A 25,886-nucleotide genomic window follows, 5' to 3' on the forward strand; every position below is an offset into this window, starting at 1 on the left:
GAATTTTCTAGATTTCGTTTGCTCGTCTCTGGGGCCAGGTAATTGGTTAGAATAATGTAAAAGGTTTATTGGGAGTCTTAATTCACAGGGGACATAAATATGAAATGGTTGTGTTTTTCCTAAAATTTCTCCCAAACTGTACTTAGGTCAAACCCTCCATTTCTGGCTGAGGAGAAGCAACTTTTACAGATCAGCCCCATTCCCTAGTGTTTCAGTCACCTTTTTATTATTAAAGTTACTTTTAGTCATTAAGATTTTGCCTTGTTCCTTTTAAAATTTCAGTCTTCTATCCATTTCAAATAGTTTTCCTTCCCTTTTAGGATTGTCAGATAAAATGTAGAATGCCCAGTAAATTACAATTTTAGACGAATAATTTTTTTGTATAAGGATATCTCATATAATTTCTTTCTTAAATCTGACAGTCCTGCACTTTCTCCCAAGCACAGGATATACTTTGGCTTTAGAAAAGTGGCTCCCAATTCAGGGAACCACTACTCATTAACAATTTCAATGCCTATACGGTATATTGTCAGTGATACGGTAATAGCATTGTATGGTGTCAGATGGTAGCTAGACTTTTGGACAACATAGCATAACGTAGAGGAAGTTGAATGGCCACGTTGTACACCTGAAACTAATATGACATTGTGTGTCAACTATACTCAAAATAATCTTTGTTTTGTTTGTTTGTTTGTTTTAATTATTTTAGAGAGAGAGAGACTAAGAGTGCAATGGAGGGGCAGAGAGGAGAGAGAGAATCTTGAGCAGGCTTCATGCTTAGCACGGAGCCCTACAAGGGGTTTGATCCCACAACCCTGAGATCGTGACCTGAGCCAAAATCAAGAGTCGGATGCTTAACTGACTGAGCCATTCAGGTGCCCCGAAAATATTTTTTTTTTTAAAGAAGGAAAATGAATGAACTTCTTTAGACATAAGACAAGTATAGGATAGTTGTTGCTATTCCCAAAGGGAGAAATTAAAAGAAAAAATGTACCAGTCCCAAGCAAGTTTTACATTGAGCAGGGGATAGGGGTGCCTGAGTGGCTCAGTCGGTTAAGCATCCGACTTCAGCTCAGGTCATGATCTCACGGCCGGTGAGTTTGAGCCCCGCGTCACGCTCTGTAGTGACAGCTCAGAGCCTGGAGCCTGCTTCGGATTCTGTGTCTCCTTCTCTCTCTGCCCCTCCCTCACTCGCGCTCTGTCTCTTAAAAATAAATAAATATTTTTAAAAAAATTTAAATTGAGTAGGGCACATTTCATCAAAAGTCAAAGCTTAAAAAAATAAATAAATAAAACTTCAATACCTGGGTTCCACTCCAGACCAGATCAGTTACATCGGAATATCTTGGCTTATCAAGAATTTTATTTTAAATTCCCCAAGGGATTCTATTGTGCAACCAGGGTTGAAACTATTGCTAGGGTGAGGGTGGTCTGGCTTCCTCTTGTCCTGCCAACATCTTCTCCTTCCCAGCATGCATTGCTTTGGTGTTGCAGGGAGGAGAAAGGGGAGTCAGGTCTCGTCTTACCAGACTGCCTGTTGTCAGCTAGTAACTTTTTCTGTTGGTCACCCCAGCTCCTCCATTTGTCACTGACAGTCCATTCGTTCCCTGTGTATGGCAGGTGTCCAATATGGATTCTCCCGTGAGGTACATTTGTTGGTTCTTTGGTGGGCCCTGTGAGGGTCTTTCTTCTGCCTGGTCCCTGGTGTGGGGATGAGATATTAGTTTGCCTTCTCCAAACCAGTCTCTTGCTGTTGAGTCCCCACCCCTGACTAGACAGCCTTCCAAGGGGGAGGATACTGGCAAGATCACATAAACCACACCACCTTGTGCAGGGACCAGTTGACCAGCAGGGCTTGTCTCAGTAAGCCTGTGGGGTCTCAGCTGGCCTCCAATGCCAGAGTTCTCTGAACTTTTAGAAGTGGGATACTTAGGGGCACCTGGGTGGCTCAGTCATTTAAGCATCTGACTCTTGATCTCCACTCAGGTCATGAGATTAAGCCCTGCATTGAGCTCTGCACGGACAGCATGGAGCCTGATTGGGATTCTCTCTCTCCCTCTCTCAAAATAAATAAAGAAACTTAAAAAAAAAAAAGTGGGATACTTAGCACTTGATCTCAGGTGAGGGCCCTGGTTCCCAATCCCAGGATTCCCTCTGCACCCACCGCCGTATTACAGGCATCATAGCTAATGTTTGTTGAGATTTTCCATGTGCCAGGGGCTGTGCTCAGCTGTTTCAATCACGACCTCTTTTAATCCTCACAACGGGGCAGGGAGTTAGGAATCATTTCCTCACTTTCAGATAAGTAAATTTTGGCTAAGAGAGTTTAAGTAATTTGCTGAAGGTCATCCAGCTAATAAGAATCAGAGCTCAAACTTGACTCCAAAGACCTTGCTTTTGCCACCGTAATTTATAATACTTAGTCCCACCATGATATAATTTGTGTGTGAAACTTCTCTGTGTGTCTAGCACACAGCAGGCACTCAGCAGATATTAGTTCTCTTCCTAGATAACCCTCAAACTGTCACCAAGCACACTGTTATAATGTTCCATCCCTGTTACTGAGAAACAATTTAAAGCTTTTTTCATCACCCTCATGTATTAATCTGTTAATTAATTCACTCATTTAAAGCATATCATATGTGCCTGGATCTATGCTTCTACTTAGAAGATAAAAATAATTTAGCATTAGTTTTTTGTGGCTGCCACAACAAGTCAGCACAAAGTCAGTCTCTATTTTTTTTAAGTTTTTATTTAGATTCCAGTTAGTTAACGTACAGTGTTATATTAGTTTCAGGTGTAGAATTTAGTGATTCAGCCCTTCCATACAACATCTGGTACTCATCACAAGCACACTTCTTAATCCCCATCATCTATTTCACCCACCCCCCTTCCCACCTCCGCCGTGGTAACCATCAGTTTGTTCTCTATAGTTGAGTCTGTTTCTTGGCCTCTCTCTTTTTTCTTTTCCTTTTGCTCATTTGTTTTGTTTCTTAAGTTCCACATATAAGGGAGATCATATGGTATTTGTCTTTCTCTGACTGACTTAATCTATGTTGGTATTATGTTCTCTAGCTCCATCCATGTTGTTGTAAATGGCAAGATTTCATTCTTTTTTTTATTGCTGAATAATATTCCATTGTATAAATATACTACTTCTTCTTTATCCATTCATCAGTCAAACTCGGTCACTTTAAACAACAAAGATTTATTCTCTCACTGTTCTGGAGGCTGGAAGTCTGAAAACAAGATGTCGGGAGGGCCGCACACCTTCTAAAGATTCTGAGGGAATATCTTTCTTTGACTCTTCACCCCATCAGTGTGAGTAATGGGGAGTTTCTGAAGGATTTGAAACAAGGAAGAGTGACATGATGAGATGTTAGAAATACCACTCTGGAGTGAGGTCGGGGAGACAGGAAGGGAAGTTACCAGGTAGCCTGGAACTTCTAAGATTTCATAGACTACTACTGCTATTATGGCTAGTAATATAATGATAGCAATAGCATTATTTAAATTTGTCACCTTTAATATTTTTGCCAAATAAGGATTAAAGGGAAAACAAGATTATTTAAGATTTTATTTATTTTTGTTTGTTTTGTTTTGTTGTAAGATTTTGTTTTTAATGAAACACATTTTATACCAAAAAAGTATGAAGGACAATCTCAGATTAGAGGTGAGTTCTTTGTTTGTTTGTTTGTTTATAGCTTTTTTTTATTATGGTAAAATATACATGACATAAAATTTACAATTTAACCACTTTATGTGTACAGTTTTGTGGTATTAAGTACACACACACATTGTATGACATTCACCACCATCCCTCTCCAGAACTTTTTCATCTTCCCCAGCTGAAACTCTGACCCTCTTAAAGGCTGACTCTCCCATCCCCCATTCCTCCAATTCCTGGAAGCCATCATTGCACTTTGTCTCTGTGAGTTGGACTATTCCAGGTACCTAATACAGATGGAATCGTACGATATCTGTCCCTTTCTGGCTGGCATATTTCACTTAGCATAATGTTTTCAAGGTTCACCCGTGTTGTAACGTGTCTGAATTTCCTTTTTTAAGGCCGAATAATATTCCATCATATGTACATATTCCATGTTTTGTTTAGCATTCATCTGTAGATGGACAGTGAGTTTGTTTCTACCTTTTAGCTATTGTGAATAATGCTATTATGAACATGGATGTACAAATATCTATTTGAATCCCTGCTTTCAGTTCTTTAGGGCATCTGCTCAGCTGTAGACTGCTGGATCCTATGGGAATTCTATGTTTAATTTTCTGAAGAGCCCTCATACGTTTTCCACAGTGGCTGCACTATTTTACATTCTTTCCAGCAATGCACAAGGCTTCTAATTTCGTCACCAATTTCCATATCCAATTTCCATATCCTCACCAGCACTTACTATTTTTTATATATATATTTTAATGGTGGCCGTCTGAATGTTACATGTCTAGTTTACACTTCCAAGTGAAGTGGCATCTCATTGTGGTTTTGATTTGTATTTCTCTAATGATTAGTGATGCCAAACATCTTTTTATGTGTTTATTGGTCATTTGTACATCTTTGGAGAAATGCCTGTTCAAGTATTTACCCATTTTTTAATTGAGTTGTTTGTTTTGTTGTTGTTGAGCTACAGCACTTCTTTCTCCAGTTCCATGGGTTGCCTTTCATTCTGTTGTTAGTGTCCTTTGACAGCACAAAAGTTTTTCATTTTGAAGTCCGATTTTCATTTTTTTTCTTTTGTTGTCTGTGCCTTTAACATCATATCCAAAAAGCATCTTTGTCAAATCCAGTGTCGTGAAACTTTTCCCTATGTTTTCTTCTAAGAGTTTTATAGTTTTACTTTTATATTTAGATCCTTAATCCCCTTTGAATTAATTCTGGTATATGGTGTAAGGCTAGGGTCCCACTTCATTTTTTAACATGAAGATATTCAGTTTTGAATTCTCTATTGTAAACAAAATTAGACTTATGGGGAAAATTGCTCCATTGTCTTTAACTTTATTTGTCCCTTCATATTGGTACAAATTTCACTAGGGTCTGTGGAGTGATACTTGGAAACTCCAGTCTAGGAGAAAGACAATGATGGCCTGAACTAGACCTGAGGAGTGGGGTGGGGTGGGGTGGGGTAGGGTGGGAGAGGTGGGGCTCAATTTGAGACCTTTCTCTAATACAGAATCGATGGGATGTCATGGCTCATGGTATATGGAATGTGATGAAATTCGGGCAGATGTCTGTTTGAGTGACAGGGAAAATCATATTGCCTTTAATAGTTGAAGATAAAATAAACCTTAAAACTGGCAGCCACATTATAATCCCTCTTGAAGAGCAAAGAAATTTTGGAGAGCCTGGGTGGCTCAGTTGGTTAAGCATCTGACCCTTGATTTCAGCTCAGATCATGAACTCATGGAGATAAGCTCCATATCGGGTTTTTCACTGAGCACTGAGTGTGTGAAGCCTGCTTGGGATTATCTCTCCCTGCCCTTCTCCCCTCAAAATAAATAAATAAAGTTACAAAAAAAAAAAAGAGCAAAGAAATTTCTGTTTAGGTAACATCTCTAGTCATTCATTGGGGGGTGGAAGGAATAAACCTAAGCCTTGGTCTCAAGAAGACAGGGCAAGGGAAGGGTGAACTCATTTGCAAAGGAAATGAGAATATTTTAGTTTAATAGAACAGGCGCAGAGGGAGAGGTGAGGGACCCAGGAAGAGGAGGGAGAATAAAGAAGATGCAAGGAAGTTGGGACTGGAGGAAGGTGTTGAGTATGATGGTGGAAATTGTGCCTAAGGGGGAAAGAGAGCCAGATTGGAAGGGTTGCGCAGAGACTTGGAAGAGCATGTTAATATCTCATGTTGCTTGTTGTTCCTTGTGATCTGTAGCCACCTATACTAGCCTCAATTTCCAGTAACCATCTGCACAGACTGTGCCTTGTGGTACTAGTTCTTTGGGAAGACAAGTCAAAGAAAAAGGGAATAGGTACCTTTATAGATCCAAAATAGAAGAATGGTAAGTGAGGTGCAAAAAAAAAGCTCTTTTCTCCCCATTAAACAAATTGTTGCTCTTTGCAAGCCTGAACCGATCTCTGTGGGAGTCGGAATGCATAACGCTGATGAGCGTACAGTTGGTCCCTCCTCATCTCTGAAACAATCACTGAGACAGAGAGGTGAGGTTATGCTCTCATATGACATGGCCTACCCCTGAGGTTAGGAGCAGGGCCGACCCACCTACTACACCAGCTGGGGATGGTCCCTCCTTGAAGTAGGTGTACATGTCCTTGCTGTCAGCATTTCCTTCTCCTACCAACCTGCTGAATAGTTGCTGGTTTATTCCAGTTGGTTCATGGATGTGAGCCCTGACTCCTGGCTCCACCCCCACAGTCTTGGTGCTTCCTAGGACACAGCTCTCTCCTCGTGCCCATGGCACTGGGATGTCTCCTGAATCTCCTTGTCACATGATCTGCAAGTAGAGTAGCATCAGGGAGGCAAGATCCATTATAAACATACTGTGAAAAAATACATGCAGGTGGCTTAGCCACACTTCTTATGCAGCAAAAAATCGGTCTGGATCACTTTTTATTTTTGTTTCTTAAAAATCTCTCTCTTAACCTTATGCAAAGCCGAAGAACTCTTTAGGAGGATGACATGAGTTTTCCTTGAAGGAGCTAATGTAATGTTTCTAAAACCTATCTTGTGTTTGTTGGAATGAACCAGGAAGCTACTTGTTAGCTTGTTTTCCGCTTTTTTTACATGTCTAGTTTACAGATCAAGAACTGTCTAGATCCTAGAATAGGCTCTAATCAGCTCTTTGCTTTTCCTTTACGACTAATAAACTCCTGGTGAGTGGGACAAATTCGTGAGAGCCCAGCATATGACCCCCACTCCTTACCATCTATGAAGTTTGGGAAGACCCAGCAGAAGAGAGGGGAGACAACAGCACCCCCCCCCCCCACCACTACTACCAAAAAAAGAGCAAGAGACCTGAATGACAGAAAAGGTTAGAAGCTATTTGTCAAAATGCACAGCAAACAAAAGGAAATCCTGCAGTGAGAAATGTTCCTGGGCCACCAGCTTTTGAGGACCAGAAGGCTTACTTCTGCTACAGACGGCACACCTCTGTGGGGCCTTGTTCAAGTGTAAGCTGAACAAAGAGGAGATGGCTCCAATGTAACCTGACTTTGGAAGCAGAAACAGGAAAATAATGGATATTGGAAATCAAGGAATGAGGACATTGAATGATGACAGGATAGAATGTGCCTTCCCCAAACTGGAGACCTTTCCAAGAAGTTGGCCACCTATGGATTTCCTGTAGAGTATCCTGGATCTTCAAGAAGGTATTTTTTCAGTAGAGACTAGGCTGAAATGATACCATGGAGTAGATTAGTGTCTTCATTTTTTTAAGATAGATTTTTCTGTCATAAAAAGTGACAGAAACAAATGAAACATATAAAGACACTACTAACGTAACCCCATCACCTAGAGACTGTAAGCAACTTTTTGGGTGTTAAAGTCTTTGTTTCATCTGTGCATGTATAGAAACCCTCAGACTTTCCTTCCCCAAATTAGGAAATCATATGGCATATTTTATGTTATAACCTGCTTTTTTCAATTAAAAATATATAATGATGTCATTCCATATCAATACACATAGTTTCATATCAGTTTTTTAAAATCTCTTTTATGTATTTATTTTGAGAGAGAGACAGCACAAGGGGGGGTGGGCAGAGACAGAGGGAGAGAGAGAATCCCAAGCAGGCTGCCAGGGCAGAGCCCAACGTGGGGCTTTAACTCGCACAAAACCTTGAGATCATGATCTGAGCTGAACCCAAGAAACCAAGCTTAACCAACTGAGCCACCCAAGTGCCCCAGTTTCATATCACTTTTAATGAATGAATAGTTTTCATTCATATGGATTTAAATTATTTAATTCCCTCTGGGTTAGAAATTTGTCTTTTTGCATTTTTTAATCGTTATAAACAATATTACGGTAAAGTCTTTGCTGATAAAACTCAGGACACAGCCATGATGATTATGTTAGGATAAATTCCTACAAGTAGAATTGCTGGAACAAAGGGCATACGTGTTTTTAAAGAAGTTGAATAGTACTGCAACTTCCCTTTGTGAAGGTCGTACCGATTATACTCCTGGGTCCTGCCAGCAGCGCCTACACACTCCTGTCTTTTTACATTCTTAATAAAGTGCACCTTACAAGACATTAATTCAGGAGAACACTCGCCACGCTAATTAGGCAGATTTGAAGGGAATCACACATCAAAACTTTATTATTGCAGTTTGCTTCCATAGTCAGCCGTCCACACCCCTGGCTCTCTCTCCTTGCTTTCTCCTTGGCATTATTTGGGTACCCATCTCTCTCTTGCATGAGGCTTAGCTAGTCTAAGGGCAAGGAACATGTCTGATGCAATTTGTAGTCTATATCCCTGAGGGCCTAGCCCTGAGTTTTGTTTGTGATTGATTTGTTAAATATTTGTTAACGTACATGAACAGAATTCAAATATGTAACTTAGATCCAGTGTAACTCAAGAGATAGAAAGTGACACAGCATAGGGGGAAAAATAGCATTCTGTAAATTATGAGGAGAATGAAAAGGATAGTTTTATTTCGAAGTCCAAATGCTGCCTAGCAAGAATCCTTACCGCTGGGTTTCTAACAAAATCCTTGCCAATGTTGCCCATAGTTGACATATTCATTTAGTTCGTAATTCACTTGTTCAGACTCTTATGAGCAGCATATTGAGCACCTAGCACACCGGGGACATAAAACTCAGTCACTGCATGCTCAGATTTTACAATGGATTTGGAGAGTGGAAGCATACGTATTGATGCATCAACAGTTATCTAGCAATCTAGCACTCGTGGTGTGCCCATGGGATACAGAAATAAATGATACCTAGTCTGTGACCTCTAATAGTTTACAATCCCATGGAGAAGAGAGACTGTGGACAAATAATTTCACCACTGTATGATTAGTGCTCTTCATATGCCAGCACTGTGTCAGCAGAAGGCACTGTGGTGTGTGTGTTGCGGCGGGGGGAGGCAAAGCATCAGCTTCAGAATCAGGCAGACCTGCATCTGAATTCATGACTGTCTGCTTTCTAGCTCTGTGTCCCTGGGCAAACCACTTCAATCTTCAGTTTTCTTAACACCAGGCTGAATGCACAGATTGAATGAAATAATGTGTGTGAAGGGCCTTCAAAACCTGTAGATGGTAAATGATTGCTGTTAGCAGGACATGGTCAGGGAAGGAGGGGGTACCGAGACTGGACCAGGAAAGCAGATGTGACATTATGGGGCATAAATCATAAAGAAAGGCATTCATGCAAAGGGAACAGCATGTGTAAAGGGGGGGGGGCATGGACACCACTGATGTGTTTGGAAAGTTATCATAGTTTCATGGTATTATACCAAAAAATAAGAAACAAGGAAGGGCACAAAATGAGCAGGAAGACATTGGTAGAAGACCGATCGCAGGAGGGCTTTGTATGTCATAGTGAGAATGTGGACATTTCTCTCTACAGCTGTGTTGTCCAGTACAGTAGCCACTAGCCACATGTGGCTATTTAAATCTACAAGAACTAAAATAGAATTAAAAATGCAGTTTCTCAGTCACATGAGTCACATTTCAATGGCCAGTTTCAATAGGCACATAAGGCTACCATATAGGACCGTCCAGGTAGAGAACATGTCCCTCATTGTAGAAAGTTCTATTGGACAGAACTGCTCTGGAACCTTTCTACTCAAAGTGGTCAGCAGACCAGAAGCGTTGGCTTCACCTGGAGCTTGTTAGAAATGCAGAGTCTCTGTCTCCACCCCAGATCTAGTGAATTAGAGTCTGCATTTTAACAAGCTCCCGACCTTCCTCCCCCACCCCACCGTCGGCAATTCACGTGTACATGGAAATTTGAGGCGCACTGCTCTCTGGAATGGGGGGCCATTGAACCATTTAAGCGAAGCAGCATGGTCAAACTCGCATCTTTTTCTTTATTCTTTCCATTCCTGTCTCCCCATTCCGCCCCACTCCCACCCCAACCACCACCATTCTACTCTCTATCTCTGCAAGTAGAGACAGAATTTTCTTCCTGTGCTTGTCTTGTTTCACTTAATGAGCATAATGTCCTCCAGGCTCATCCATGTTGTCACAAATAACAGGGTTTCCTTCTTTTTGAATGCTGAATAATATGTATATCATATTTTCTTTATCCATTTATCTCTCAATGGACACTTAGGTTGTTTCCATACCTTGGCTATTGTGAATAATGCTGCAGTGAATCTGGGAGTGCAGATATCTCTTTAAAATACTGACTTTGTTACCATTGGAGGTAGCATAGCTGGATGTTCTGTTTGTCATTTTTTGAGAAACCTCCATACTATTTTCCATAATGGTTATACCAATCTACATTTCCACCAACAGTGCACAAAGGTCTCTTTTCTCCACATCCTCGCCAACACTTATCTTTTGATACCAGTCACTCTAACAGGTGTGAGGTGGTCTCTCATTGTGGTTTTGATTTGCATTTCTCTGATGATCTGTGATGTTGAGCATTTTTCATATATTCTGTATCTGCTGGCCATTCGTATGTCTTCTTTTGAGAAATATCTCTTCAAGATCGTTTTCCCATTTGTTAACTGGGCTATTTTTTTGCTGTTGTTGTTATTGAGTTGTTTGAATCTATATTTTAAATTAACCCCTTATCAAATCTGCAAGATTTTTCTCTCATTTTATAGTTGTCTCTTCACTCTGTCGATTGTTTCCTTTGCTATACTGAAGATTTTTAGTTTAATGCAATCTCACTTGTCTATTTTTGTTTTTGTTCCCTGTCCTTTTAGGGTCATATACAAAAACTCATTGCCCAGACCAATGTCAAGGAACTTTTTCCCTATGTTTTCTTCTAGGAGTTTCTTCTAGGAGTTTCAGGTCTGACATTTAAGTCTTCAATCCACTTTGAATTGACTTTTGTATATGAAGTGAGATAAGGATCCAATTCCATTTTTCTGTATGTAGATATCTAGTTTTCCCAGGATTACTTATTGAAAAAACTGTCCCTTTTCCCATTATGTGTTCTTAGCACCCTTGTTGGAGGTCGTTTGACCATATATGTAAGGGTTTATTTCTGGGTTTTCTATTCTGTTCCATTGGTCTTTATATGCAGCTTTATGCCAGTAACGACCTTGTTTTGGTTACTATGTCTTCAGAATATAGTTTGACATCAGGAAATGTGATGCCTCTACCCTTGTTCTCCTTTCATAACACTTCTTTGGCTATTTAGGGCTATTCTATTTAGCCCTATTTAGGGCTATTTAGGCTATTCTGTGATTCCCTATGAATTTTACGATTTTCTTTCTATTTCTGTGAAAAAATGTCACTAGAATTTTAATAGGGATTTAGATCCCTTAAGGTAGGATGGACATTTTAACAATAGTAATTTTTCTGATTCATGAACATAGGATATCTTTCCATTTATTTGCATCATCTCCCATTTACTTCATCAGTGCTTTCAAAACCTGAGTTTTAGAAATCTATCCTCATAGAAGGATAAATAAAAGGAGAGCAAGACTAGAGGAAGAGACACCAGTCTGGAGACCCTAGCAATTGGGCTGCTGTTTCCACTTTTGAACAAATTGGAAAAAGTCACCTCTTCTTTGTAGAAGCAACCTACAGAGGCTTGGTGAGTAGAGTGCAGGCCGGCTTTAAGCCTTGCTCTGGCACAGGCACCCTGAACACCGTGCATGAGCACACAAGAAAGCACGTTGGCAATTGTCCAGGCGTGTGATGAGGAAAGCCTAAACGGCACAGCCCGAGGATGTTGATGAACAGTAACAAGGCACCAGTCTATGGGGTGTTGTTTTATAAAATGCCATGTGCTGTGGGTGGAAAGGGCAGAGGCTGTCATGAGAAAGTAAGGCTGTGTCCCATAAGGACCAATAAGGAGTGCTGGCCTTTTCATGCAGTGCGCTAATGGGCAGCCCTGTTCGGTAGTGTCCTGGCTTCATTTCACATCAGGAAAGTGATTAAACTAATTGCCTTAAACCAGTGCTGTATTTCATGTGTATAATACCCATAATTTGGGGTTTGAATATATTGTGGTAAATTATACTAATCACAGGAAAACTTCATTAAGCTAATATAGGTTTATTCAAAAGAGTGTAGTTTTAAGCAATCAGTATTCCCTAGTTTAAATGGTGCCTTCTTGCTTTATAATAAAAGATACTGAATACTTCAAAACTCTGTTAATTCAAAGTCCATTTTTTCTACAGTAATGGGAGTTTGAGAGAATGTTAACCCATTTGGAGTAGAGTCACCTTTTAAAGCATGAGACATGATGTTAAAAAAGATTAAAAACAAAACAAAACAAAAACCCCAAAACACCTAGAAGCAACCTTAAGTGGAAAGAGTCTTTAAAACTCAGTTCTCTCTATTCTGAATCCTTCTGGATTTCTCAGACAGGCAAATTTTAATTTATGCACTTCCAATTGCCTTAGATAATGATTTGAAGCAGAGAAAATGTCTACCATTTGCTACACAGGCTGTACACACACACACACACACACACACACACACACACACACACACACACACACAAACACCCTGTACTGGCCAGAGCTCCGGCAGGAATTTGATGGCATACTCATTCATGGTCATTGAATATATTTAATAAAAGGGTCATGTCTAGCATGTGGGTAGGGGCTAAAGGGAATTAACAAGGACAGCAGCACTCTGGGGCTAGCCACAGCTGGTTGTTGTTACCACCCTAGGCCAGAAGGGGAAACAGGAGAGGGCACTTTCTGAAACTGTGAGGGTAGCTGCAAGAGAAAGCTGACCACAAGAAGCTTTGACCTTTGGTGGAGGGATGCAACCAATTTACAATGACCTGCCAGCAAGGGAGTTGAGGGGATATATACCCCAACCTCACTCTGCCCTTCCTGTCTTCTTCTCCTGGCACCTCCCATTGGCCAAAACTAGTATATGTTGCCAAGTGGTAAAGACAACCATTGCTGCAGTCCCTTTAGGGGAGGCTCCCAAAACACAAAGCAAGGTAGAGAAGTGTGAAGAGTGAATAGACAGTATCCAGCACATTTCACAAATGCATGTGTGCTTATACACAAACATACAGCTTACATTTCCATAACACCCTACAGTAAGCAAGTACTTTCAAGTATTTTTTAAATATACACCTGACTCATAGCAGGTGACTGACTGACTCCTGCCCCTCCCCATATATACACACGCACACACTGAATAAATCAACGAAACATATTTTTTGCAACTGAGCTTTTTTATTATTTACAGCAATTAGGTTTTTAATATATTTTTTATTATGAAAAAATACACATGACATATAAATTATCATTTTAGCCATTTTAAAGTGCACAATTCAGTGGCATTAAGCACTTACATGGTGTTGTACAACCACCATTATTATCTAGTTCCATAACTTTTCCATTACCTCAAATGGAAACCCCATACTACAAATTTATTTTTTAAATGACAGACTTATTTTGGATGCAAAGATTTGTGAAAGGCTAATGGCATATAAGATCTACTAAATGGTGCGACAATTTTCTTAGTAGTCAAGGATAAAAAAAAAAATTCAAAATGCTCTTATCTATAGAAGCATATTGAAATACACAGAGTAGTTACACAGAGTTACATAGAGTTAACATACTTAGAGTAGTTACTTCTAATATAGAACCTGGATATTTGAGGAAATAACTTCCTCTTGCTTACTTTGATTGATCAAGGTGGCCAGAAAGTCAATCCATTTTTCACTTCAGTTTGTAGAGAGGCTAATGCCTTGATGGCACCTCCTTCTTTCCTCTCCAAAGATGAAATAGCCATTTTCAATTCCCAGGCTTTGCTGATGAGCCCCAAATAAATTCCCAAAGTGTTCTGAGCAATGTAACTTCAGTCTCAGTCAGCCTGTTGATGGCAGATGGGATGTCTTGTCCTGGTTCTGCTGTTCACTAGCTGCCTGGATACAGGCTGGGGGCAATCTGGCTTCCCTTATCTCTAAAAAAAAATAATAATGGCTCTGGACTTTGATCCCTAAAGCCCCTGACAGCTCTAACATCCCTGTTACTCTAGGCTCTGCCCCAAAACCTCCAAAGCTTTCAGTGGAAAACACTCTTAGTACAAGCACTTCAAATATCTGAACACACAGTATTCACCCTTCTGATGAAACAGCCAGTGTGGAATTTGACCCTTTCAACAAATCATGGATGTGAAAACCAATGTTCTGTGCGTATAAAGCCAGGTGGGGACAGGTTTAGCACTTAGAGAAACAAGGAAGCCAAATTCATTGACCAATAGAGTTTTGAATGGGTATGTTAATGATACAGAGATGCTAGCTCTGACCTTTTCTCAGAAGCAGCTTCCCCATTGGAGCTGGCAGACTACCACTGATCCATCCCCACCTGGTCTCCTTGGTAACCAAGGGCCTAGATCTGTGAGGTGTTTGCAGAGCATCTGGGCAGCGTTAAGGTGCAGACCACTGCTATCAGAGATCGAGCCCATAGCCTTGGCTTTTGAAGACCCTAATCTAATTAAAGAATTGGCAGCCTTTCTTGAGTTCAAGCCCTGTGTTGGACTCTGTGCTGACATCTCAGAGCCTGGAGCCTGCTTCCATTTCTGTGTGTCCCTCTCTCTCTGCCCCTCCTCGGCTCTCACTTTATCTCCCTCTGTCTTTCAAAAATAAATAAACGTTAAAAAAAATTAAAAAAAAAAAAAAAGAATTGGCAGCCACAGGCAGGGAGGTGGAGCACCCAGTAATGCTGGTGAGTCAAGTTAGCACAGTGATGGAGAACACAGGCTCTGGAACCATACTGGTTGAGACTGAATACCAATGTGTCTCTTACCAGTGGAAGAACCTTGCACAAGTTTTAATTTGCCTTTCTGGGACTCAGTTTCCTCGTTTGTAACACGAACTGAATACAAGTAACTTCTTCATGCAGGTGTTGAAAGGATTAAATATATTTAAATACTGAAAGTAGCTAGAGTTGTATACAGCAAGAGCTCAATATGAACCGACTAGCAGTAGTAACAATGCAATGATTATAGGACACCAGTAAAAAAAAAAATAGAGCTTTTTCAAAATGACCATGTGCAGAATTGTTTTAGGGAGATTATAGCAAAGGTGGTAGGACCTCAAAACTGCAGTTGGAAAACCCTCTGCTATGTTCCCATAACAAATATACAAGTTTAGACAAACAGGGCAGGGATTTGAGCAGCAGCAAAAAATCAAGAAGGTCAACATCCGTAGCTTTGGCATCAGACAAATATGAGTTGGCATCCTAGCTCTGTAGGTTAGTAGCTGTGTGAATTTGGGTAGCTCAGTCTAAGCCTTGCTTTCTTCAAATTACAGTAGGGAGAATAGCAGTACTACCCTATAGGGTGGTGCTAATGATTTAGGGAGAATGCATGAAAAATGCTCAGCACACTGCCTGGAACAAAGCAAGTGGTCAATAAACATGAATGACTATTATTACAAGGTTCAATTGTAATAGGCCCCGGCGTATTAGGCCCCGGTTTTCTCCCATATCCCTAAGTTTATATCTTTATTCATTCATTTCATCTGTCAAACATTGGTCAGTGCTGTTGTGTCTGTCACTAAATGGATTCAGGGAGCTCAGAAATAATGATGAGGTGAAGTTCATGCTCTTGGTCTAGTCTGGAGGTGATTCATAGATCCACCAAGTAACAGGAGAGTCACCTTGGGGCACTCCTTGCACAGGTGTGAGATTACAGAGAGGGGAGCGGCGGGGCATGGTGGGGGTGGGCAGTGAGGCTGTTCAGGACTAAAGGGGGCACCTAGAAGATGGTCGTAATGGCTGAGGAGAGGCAGTGGTGTCCAGCGGTGAGGATCACAGACCTTCATCTCAGACACCCGATGCTCTCAATCCCAGATCTGCCTCCAGGAGCTCATGTGATCTTGCTTAAGTCACTTTAATCCCTCTTTGCCTCAGTTTCCTCAGCTGTAAAATGGTGAAATGATAATACTTAGAGAATTAAATGTGTTAAAAACCTGTGAGGCACTGAAGAGCACCTAGATTGTAGTAAAAGTTACTATTACAGCATGGGTAAGAGAGAGGGAGAATTTTTTTGGTAGATAAGATATCAGGACCTTTGCTTTTTGGCTTGTTTTGGTTTGCTTTTTAACTAGATATGCCCATGTAATGCTGCCACTGGGCCCCTCAGAGTCTAGAAAGATGGATCCTCTTAATCTATCCCCAGTCTTTTTCGCGGCTTATCAAAAACACATGTGGCTCCCAAAGGTTGGTGTAAATATTTATTTACCTTCTCTTTGGGCCACTTTTCAGCAAGTGCTGCCTCAATACTACATGGCCACACAGAAGCCGCTTCTCCTTGGCCACCTACCCTTTCACTGTCTCCACAGTCCTCTCCATTGGGTTCCAGCCCCATCCTGTCATTGCTCCTGGGCAGTGGAGCTAGTGAAGGCCATCTCTCAGGGCTCCCACCGTTCCTTAACCGGGGTCTTGTTTGCCTGCGTTTATGTGGCACCCACCGCATTAGCTAGCCTCTTTCAAGCTAAAACCAATCACCTCCCATAGAATAATTAGTATTTTATTGTAAGTAGACCCCCCCCCCCCCGACTAAGAAAGAACCGGGAGGGACAATGGGGGTGGACACAGTGTTGAATGTCCAGAAAATATAGTAAGAAATTTCCTGCTCAATTCCCCACTCTCAAGTCTGGCATAAAGAATGTTTCATGGCTTTCTTTATACGGTCACCCAAGGCCAAGCTTAAGCCCCTAAAGCGGAATTTAGGAGGGTTAAGGGTTTGACAGAGGGCTCGCATTGCTGAAGAGCAGCTGGATAGAAACATCACCCGCTGCCCCCATTGGGATTCTGATTCCAGCATCATCAAAAGTCCTATCATCCCAGCGACTCAGTGAGCAGCTCCGCACAGTATGTCACCATGATGCTCGTCACTGGATGCATTTGGCTTCGCCGGCCATATGGCAGTGCAGAAGAGCTCCTTTGTAGTTTGATGGTCTGGAAACAACTAAGTCTCTCCTCACATTCTGTGTTGCTGGCTCATTTCTGTTTGGGAAGAGCTAATGCTGCCAGGGCTTACCTTGCCCTTGACACTGCTGAAGGAGCCTTACGAATGGATCCTTTTCATCTCTCAGGCACAGATATCTTCACTTATAAGGCAGATGGGTAGGGAGCAGTAGTTCAGAAGCACTTAGCAATCAGCAGGCAGCATTTCTTGAACAACAAATATAAACACTCCAAATGGCTCAGTCTAGTGGGGGAGAGAGATGAGGAAAATGTCAATCACAGGAAAATGGGAAAATACATAGTAGAGGGGTATGTGGGAGGCCATGGGAGCTAAGAGAGCCAGAAATAGTTTCCAAAAGCGAGATCAAGTTGAGTTATAAAAGAAGAGTATAATTTCTAGAACACCTGCTAAAGCCAGGTCTTCTCCTGGATATTCTACTTATAGTATTTTTATTAATTCTCTCACCAAAGTCACAAAGCTAATGATTAAAGGAGCCGGGGTTTGAATCTATGTCAGTGTGAACCCAAACCCATTCTGTTCCATCCCACTGCTAATGAACAAGGCAGATCTGGGCAGGTGGCTGGAGGATGGGATCGGGGGCCACCTCGGACTTCAAGTCAGACAGAAGGGCAGATACAGGAATCCCTTCCCATATCTGAGGCAGGTCCGTGGCATTGTTGGTTTCTGAACCCTGAAGTGGCCTTAGAATCTTTCTCAATCCAGCACTCCAGGATCAGCATGAGTCAGATTTGAAACCTATTTGCCACATAGAAGAAAAGAACAGATCTGGAAGAGCCACAGGGGTTTCTAAAAGAATGTCATAGAGCCAGAGGTTCAAAAAAGAGGATTTGAATTTTCTCAAATTCTCAGTTGAGAACTTAGGGAGAAAAAGGTATTAACCTGAAAATCCTACCACTAAAAATTTGAAGCTAATGCTTACCCAAGGGGCAGGACCTGAGTTCAAGGTCAGAATTTTTTCTTTTTTGGTCACATGCTGAAATCTCACCATTTGCCGCTGATAAGCACTTGCAGACTACCCCAAACTGAGACTCCAGAATGATACTGAAAGCTTAGTTAAGAAGTGCCCAAAATTGGGCCTTGGCATTGAAAACTTAACAGCCAAACAGATTCATACCAGCTGCTTGCTCTGCTTTCCACTAATTAAAGCACTCTGTAGTTAAGAAAGATGGTAAAGGCTGCCCAACTCGGGCTGGGGCATTAATGTGAGGCTGAACTAACCTGGAACGTCACTCTGACCCAGCCAGAACTTTGATTAAAAACCTGCAACATTTTCTGCCTCAGTGGTTTTTGAGTACTTGGCTGATGTCTGATACCCAATTGGGATTAATCTCCACATCCTATTAAGAGGAACAACTATTTCTCAGGTAGTTGGGTTCTTTTCCTGGCTGCAATATCTTTGTAATATCCTTCCAGCGGCTCCTGTGGGCTTAAATATATGACATTCAAAAAATAATATGTAAATGAATTTCTATCCATTTCATCAAGGGAGTTGTTTTCTCCATTTGTAAGCGTTTTTTTATTTTTTATGACTTTTATTCTTCTTGCAGGAAACAGAAGTAGAGGTGCATTCAGGCCATGTGTGTAATTTTGGGATCAGCTTTCTGTAATGAAACTGGGAGCAAATCCCAGATAAGAGCCCCAACTGTTTCAGAAGAACATTGCAAAGCCCAGTGGTCCCGACCAAGTTGTCACACACAGAGCAGAACTATCGATGAGAGCCATACAACATCTGTTGCCCAGGTAACCATCAATCCACTAAGCCAGGCCTGAGTCATAAATGGCATGAAGAGGTCTGCTAGCATGGAAGGCAGTATAAACTCTTCTCGACCTTTCTCCACCTCCAGATATGGCCCACGGCTGCCATACAAGGTTAATAGAAACCTACACTCAGACCCCTAAAGACCTAAAAGGCCTCTTTTTTTCCCTAGCCTTCATTCCCAGATTCTTGGACCTCCATTAGTCTTATCACAAAACCTCCCCAGATTCTTTTCAGTGCTTAGCACATTACCAGTGCTAAGCAACACTACTCAAAATTCCAGCCTGCTGATTGGTACGACATTGTTCACCCCCCATCGTCTGGCCCCCAGCCTGCATTTTGAGTAGCACTGAACTAGAGCACCTATTCCTCAGGAGCACTGTGGCAGCCCACCAGGGCTCACACTTATCGTGACTTTCACTTGGAACTGTTGGGATGGGAGAACCATATGGGTCTCCTTTCACGTGCCCCATCACATCCAAGATGCTACACACCAGTTCAGAAAGAAAAATGAATAAATGTGCCTTTGCCGAGTAACTAGATCTGGCTGTCTAAAAACATTCCTAGGTATATTTCCAAAAGGATTGAGAATAGGTGTTCAAACAAAATCTTGTACACAAATGTTCATAGAAGCACTGTTTTCCATAGCTAAAAGATAAAAACAACGCAAATGTCCATCAGTGAATGAATAGATTAACAAAGTGTGGTATATTCGTACGATGGAATATTATTCAACCATAAAAAGAGTGAAGTACTGATACATACTCTGACATGAATGAACTTTGAAGGCATTATACTAAGTGAAAGGCCAGACACAAAAGGGCACATATTGTATGACTCCATTTATGTGAAATATACAGAAAGGTAAGTATGTAGAGACCGAAAGCTAAGACTAGTGGTTGCCAGGGCTGGGGGAAGAAGAAGGGTGAGGATGTTGCTTAATGAGGGTTTCCTCTTGGGATGATGAAATGTTTCAGAACTACATAGAGGTGATGGATGCCCAATACTGTGAATGTACTTAAGGCCACTGAATTGTACACTTTAAAAATGGTTAATTCTAGGGACACCTGTGTGGCTCAGTTGAGCATCCGACTCTTGTTTTCGGTTCAGGTCATGGTCTCGCAATTTGTGAGTTTGAGCCCCGCATCGGGCTCCGCGCTGACAGCATGGAGTGTCGTTGGGATTCTTTTTCTCTCCCTTTCTCTGACACCCCCCGCCTTCCTCTCTCAAAATAAATAAACTTAAAAAAATGGTTAATTCTATGTTATGTGAATTTTACTCAATTTTTTAAAAGTCTAGCATAAGAACATTTATTAAAAAGTAAGGCAGAAAGGATACCACTCATAGCTGCACCATCCAAATCCAAATACTGCTCACATTTTGTTCCAGTTTATAGTCCATAGTAATAATTTATATTGCATATGTAATTTATATTTTATTTTCAAATTAATGTTATTTCCAAAGTATTATCTACAGTCTGTATGTTTCATGAGCTTAAACTCCTGGATAAATTTTCTAAATATGTGTTTTTTTAAATGTTTATTTATTTTTGAAAGAGAGACAGAGCATGAGCAGGGGAGGGGCAGAGAGAGAGGGAGACACAGAAGCCAAAGCAGGCTCCAGGCTCTGAGCTGTCAGCACAGAGCCCAACACAGGGCTCCAACTCACAGACTGTGAGATCATGATATGAGATGAAGCTGGACGCTTAGCCGACTGAGCCACCCAGATGCTCCTCTTAATATGTATTTTTTTTAAGTTTAATTATTTTTGAGAGAGAGAGAGACAGACAGACAGAGCATGCGCAGGGAAGGGACAGAGGGAAAGGGAGACATAGAATTTGAAGCAGGCTCCAGGCTCTGAGCTGTCAACACAGAGCCCAATGCAGGGCTTGAACCCATGAGCCACAAGATCATGACCTAAGCCAAAAAGTCAGACGCTTAACCAATTGAGCCATGCAGGTACCCCAATATGTAGTTTTTAAGTTGCTTCATAATATCGTACTAATTTATACTGACACCACAATATATGAAAATCCTTGTTAGCCTTGAGTAGTATTGATTAATCTTCCCAAAAAAGAAAAAAAGACACTATTATGTGGGTGTTCTAATAGTTTTTCATTTGATTGTTAGTAAGATTGTCACCCTACAACTTATTTCTATTTTGAAGTAATAAATGGTAGACACTTCTGTATGCTTTGTCTTTATTAGAGAATAGCTAGTCATTATTTTGGGGGGTAGAATCCAGTGGCGAATGCTTTAAAAGACTACACTAGACACAGTTATCCCTGAAGGAGGAACTGGAGAACTAGTAGGTTAATGAGCCCAGATTATCTGGAATGCGATACTGAGGAGAGGCAGGAAATATGAAACGTGAAAGATAACATAAAAGGTAAAATTTTAAAATTCCAACAAAAATCAAATAGGTTGTATCAATGAAGGATTTGACCTGGCACAATAGTGGGAGGTGGTTAAATCCTTTATAAGGCTATTGCCTTCCTGTCTGATGCTGGAATAGGTACTAGTCTAGCCCCAATGGCCAGAATAGAGAGTCTCAGAAATAACAGACTGGCACTGGTATATATCCTAAGACGTAGGCTGTTTGGTCTCACACATGGTTCCCTCATTGTACCTCGAGGCGTGGAGAGGGGAAGAGTGACAACAGGAGCTGGGGCCACTTAGTCTTTCTTCTCCAGGAACTAATAGAGATTGAATTCTGTGTCTGAAACTTATAAATAATAGCACTGTAAATTTTAAAAATTTTAATCTGTACTATTAACTGTATTGAGATGCTACTCATGTGGAAGTGTGGCAGAAAGCCACCAATGTCACACTAAAATGCTGAAACTTGGCTTCTTACTAAGTTATTAGGGACAAGACATAGGACCACCATTATCAACTGGCTTGGAGCCCTTGCCTACAACCTTTCTGCTTCTCAACATTGTCACCTTGCTAAAGCATCCTTTTTTAGGAATGCAAAGAATGGCTGGAAAGAAAAAAAAAACAGAGAAACCCTAGGATTACAGTGAACATTGCCCAAGATTAATCTTGTCTCTGTTCTTTCATAAATCCAGGTGAGAATCCCACAAATTAACAAAGACGGTAGAGGGTGATAGTCTGTCAAGATGTAGGATGCCCATACCTCTTTCCAATTTTAGAGTAAAAATACAAGAAAAAAATGGGTTCAACATCAGTGTGCAGAAGGGGAGGCTGTGACTGAACGTGATGAAATGTGCTGAACTAATGGATGCATGACAGATGGGCTGCACTTCTGGCGAGAACAAACTACATCCTCAGCGATCAGTTTTCAGTCCTTCAATGTCTAATTGGGATGCAGGGCAGTGGTTTTCACACTGTACCATTCAGACCATAATGTCCTAGAGGCCAATCCTGCCCTTCAACCAGAGCAACTCTGTTCACATCTGTATACATATTGGAGTTTTATTAAGATGTTGCTTGGAAACAGAGTCCTAATTTTAAAGTTCACTTCTAATTCCCCTGGTATAAAAGAAGAACTATGATATACACTCTATAATCAATTGGTTTGAGTCCTGATTTTAATTTCTATAAGCTTGTTATCTTAAGCTGGCTACTTATTTTTGTTAATGTTTATTTATTTTGAGAGAAAGAGAGCATGCATGAGCTGGGGGTGGAGGGGTGGGGGTGGAGAGAGAGAGAGAGAGAGAGAGACCCAAGCGGGCTCCAAAGCGCCAGTGCAGTGCCTGATGTGGAGCTGGAACTGTGAGATCATGACCTGAGCCAAAATCAAGAGTAGCACACTTGACTGACTAAGCCATCCCAGTGCCCCTAGGCTGGCTTATTATTTTGCTTCTCAAACTCCGTACCTGAAAAATTAGAATAATACTTGATTCTTCACTGAGGGTCTTAGGGATCACTAATGTGTGAAAATACATTTTGTAAACTGTCACCATATAAATGTTAAGAATTATCATCTAGCATCAGTGATTGCAAGACTGTGAGAAATGAATTTAGTTTAACTGCTGCCACAACAGACTGTAAAACAGGACACTAAATGACTGAGTTAACGTTAGCACAGTTTTTCTATTTGGAGGGATAATATTTCAGAAACTAGCCAATGGAAACAATAAAGACTGAAAATAAAAGGAACAGAACTTCAGGGATCTGTAGGACAACACCCAAAGGTCTGATATTTTTGTCATCAGAGTCTCAGAAAGGAATGAGAAAGATATGTACATTTAAAATATATACATACATTTGAAGATATAGTGGCTAAAAATATACCAAATTTGATTAAAGACATAAACTTATAGATTCAAGAAGCCCCAAACAAGAGAAACTCTAGGAAATAAATGCTGACACATATTAGAGCCAAGCTGCAGAACTACTAAAAATAGAGAAGAGAATATTGAAAGAAACCACAGAAAAAGGACTCTTTACTTGTAGAGGAACAATAATTTGAACAACTGTAGGTTTCTCATCAGAAACTGGAGGCCAGGAGAAAGACACACATTTTTAAAAGTGTTTAAAGAAAAGAATTGCCAACTTAGAGTTCTATACACAGTGAAAATATCTTTCACAAATGAATGCAAAATAAAGACATGACAATTATTAAATTAAACCTCATTTAAAATGAAGCCTGGAGGCAGCAGGGGGAGCTCTCATGCTCTACCACCCCTTGTCAATTGCAGACCCCAACAGAAAGAGACTACTTTGCATTCCCAACAGGAAGAAGCCTATACTTTAATACCCCAGCAGGAGGTTTTCTCCTTGCCTGGCAAAACCCAGCCAATGAGAGACAGTCACAACTCAGCCAATGAAAAGCCACTACACTTGGAACTCCCAATTTACTCCAATGAACTTTTTGTTTATAAGAGCCCCTCCCAACTCCCCCCCCTTCCTCTATCAAGGAGTCTTTCTCACTTTTGTTCTCTGAATTTGACTTTGGTTTTGCTATAGCTTACATGTCTCAAATTGCGATTCTCTGCTATTCCTGAATTAACCACCCCCCCCCTTTTTTTTGCTAGTAAAATAAGTGTACAGTTTTGCTTAGAAGGTTAGCAACATTCTCAGGGGTAGGAAACTATAGAATTTGTTGCCAGTAGACCTGTTGTAGAAGAAATGCTAAAGGCAGTTCTTCAGATTAGAAAGGAAATGATGCTAGAGGGAACCTTGAAATTCATGAAGGAAAGAACAACAGAAATGGTAAATATTTGGATGAATAGAATAGATTGAAGCTTTAATATATATATGACAGTTAAAAGCAAAAATTACAACATGATGTGATGGGTTTTGAGTGTAGTTGGATGTTATACATATCACAACTGTAACATAAAGTGGGAGAGTAAAGAATAAAGAGATGTATGTGATGGCAAGTTTTCTAAATTCCACTTGAAGTGCTAAAATAGTTATTCTTAGTAGACTGTTAAATATTGTGATCTATAGAGCAACCACTAACAAAACTACACAAAATATATTTAAAACTCAATACATAAATTTAAATGGAATACTGAAAAATATTCAAATAACCCAAAAGGCAGCAGGACAGGGTGGAGATCAGGAACAAAAATATAGAAAACAAATATAAAGTGGTATACCTAATCCAAATATATCAATAATGACATATAATTTCAATAGTCTAACTACATCAATTAGAAGAAAGAGAATGCCATAATAAATAACAGAGCAAGACCCAACTATATGTTGTCTACAGTGAACTCACATTAAATATAAGGGTATAGGTTAAAAGAATGAGAAAGGTGTATCATGCAAACATTAATGGAAAAGAGCTAGAATGACTATTTTAATATCAAAGTAAATTTCAGAGGAATGAAAGTTACCAGGGATGAAAGATGAACATTACACAGTGACAAAGGGGTCAGTTCACCAAGTAGATATAACAAGTCTCAATGTGCCTACAACTAACAAAAATCTCAGAATATGGGAAGCAAAACTGATGGGAAGCAGAAATGAGAAATGGAAAAATCCACAGTTAAAGCTGGAGACTTTAATGCTCTCCACTCTGCAACTGATAGAACAAGTAAAGAGAAGATCCACAAGGATACAGTAGAATTGATCACCACCAACCAACGACATCAAATTGACAGTTACACAATATTCCACTCAAACCACAGAAACATGTAAATTGTTTTCAAATGTGCGTTGAACATTGACCAAAACAGACCATATTCTGCATTCTAATGCAAACTTTAATGAAGTTAAAATAAATCATACAATGTAAGTTCTCTGATCATAATGAAATTAAATTAGAGATCAACAACAGAAATAAAACTAAAAATTTCCAATCCTTGGAAATTACAGAATACACTTCTAAATTATCCATGGGTCAAGGAACAAGTTTCAGGAGAAATTGGAATGGTGCCTGAGGGGGTCTGTCGGTTGAGCATCTGACTCTTGACTTTGGCTCAGGTCACAATCTCACAGTTTGGGGATCGAGCCCCACATTGTACTCTTTGTTGACAGTGCAGACTCTGCTTGGGATTCTCTCTCTCCCTCTCTCACTGCTCTTCCCCACCTCTTCAGATAAGTAAGTAAATATTCAAGAGAAATTAAAAAATATTTTGAACAGAATGAAAATGAAGTTACAACATTTCAGTATTTGTGAGATGGAGCTAAATTAGTGCTAGATAAGTGGTGATTCTCAATCTTGATTCACATTTGAATCCCCTGGAAAGCTTTTTAAAAATACTGATTCCTGGCCCTCCCCTCAATGACATCAGATACTCTATGGGTGAAACCCAGGCAAGAGTATTTTCACAAAGCAGCCCCAATGATTTTAATATACAGTCATCATTGAGAACTACTATCCTAAGTGCTGCAAAAGTGATAGAAAATACTATGGGAACCCAGATGGAAAAGTTATCACTGCCTGGACCATGGTGGTTGGCTTCACAGAGTGGTAAAGGATAAGCAAAAATTTGCCAGGTTGGGAAGGCACAGGGGGGAAGGTATTCAAGCATGGGGAACAGCATGGACCAAGCTACACAGATATGAAAACGTATTCAGGGAATGAAGTTCAATGGATAAGGCATATCTGTTGTGCTACCTTACACGCACACACACACACACACACAC

This window comes from Panthera onca, chromosome F2 (assembly GCF_046562875.1).
Source record: "Panthera onca isolate mPanOnc1 chromosome F2, mPanOnc1 haplotype 2, whole genome shotgun sequence".
In the NCBI taxonomy this organism is placed as follows: domain Eukaryota; kingdom Metazoa; phylum Chordata; class Mammalia; order Carnivora; family Felidae; genus Panthera; species Panthera onca.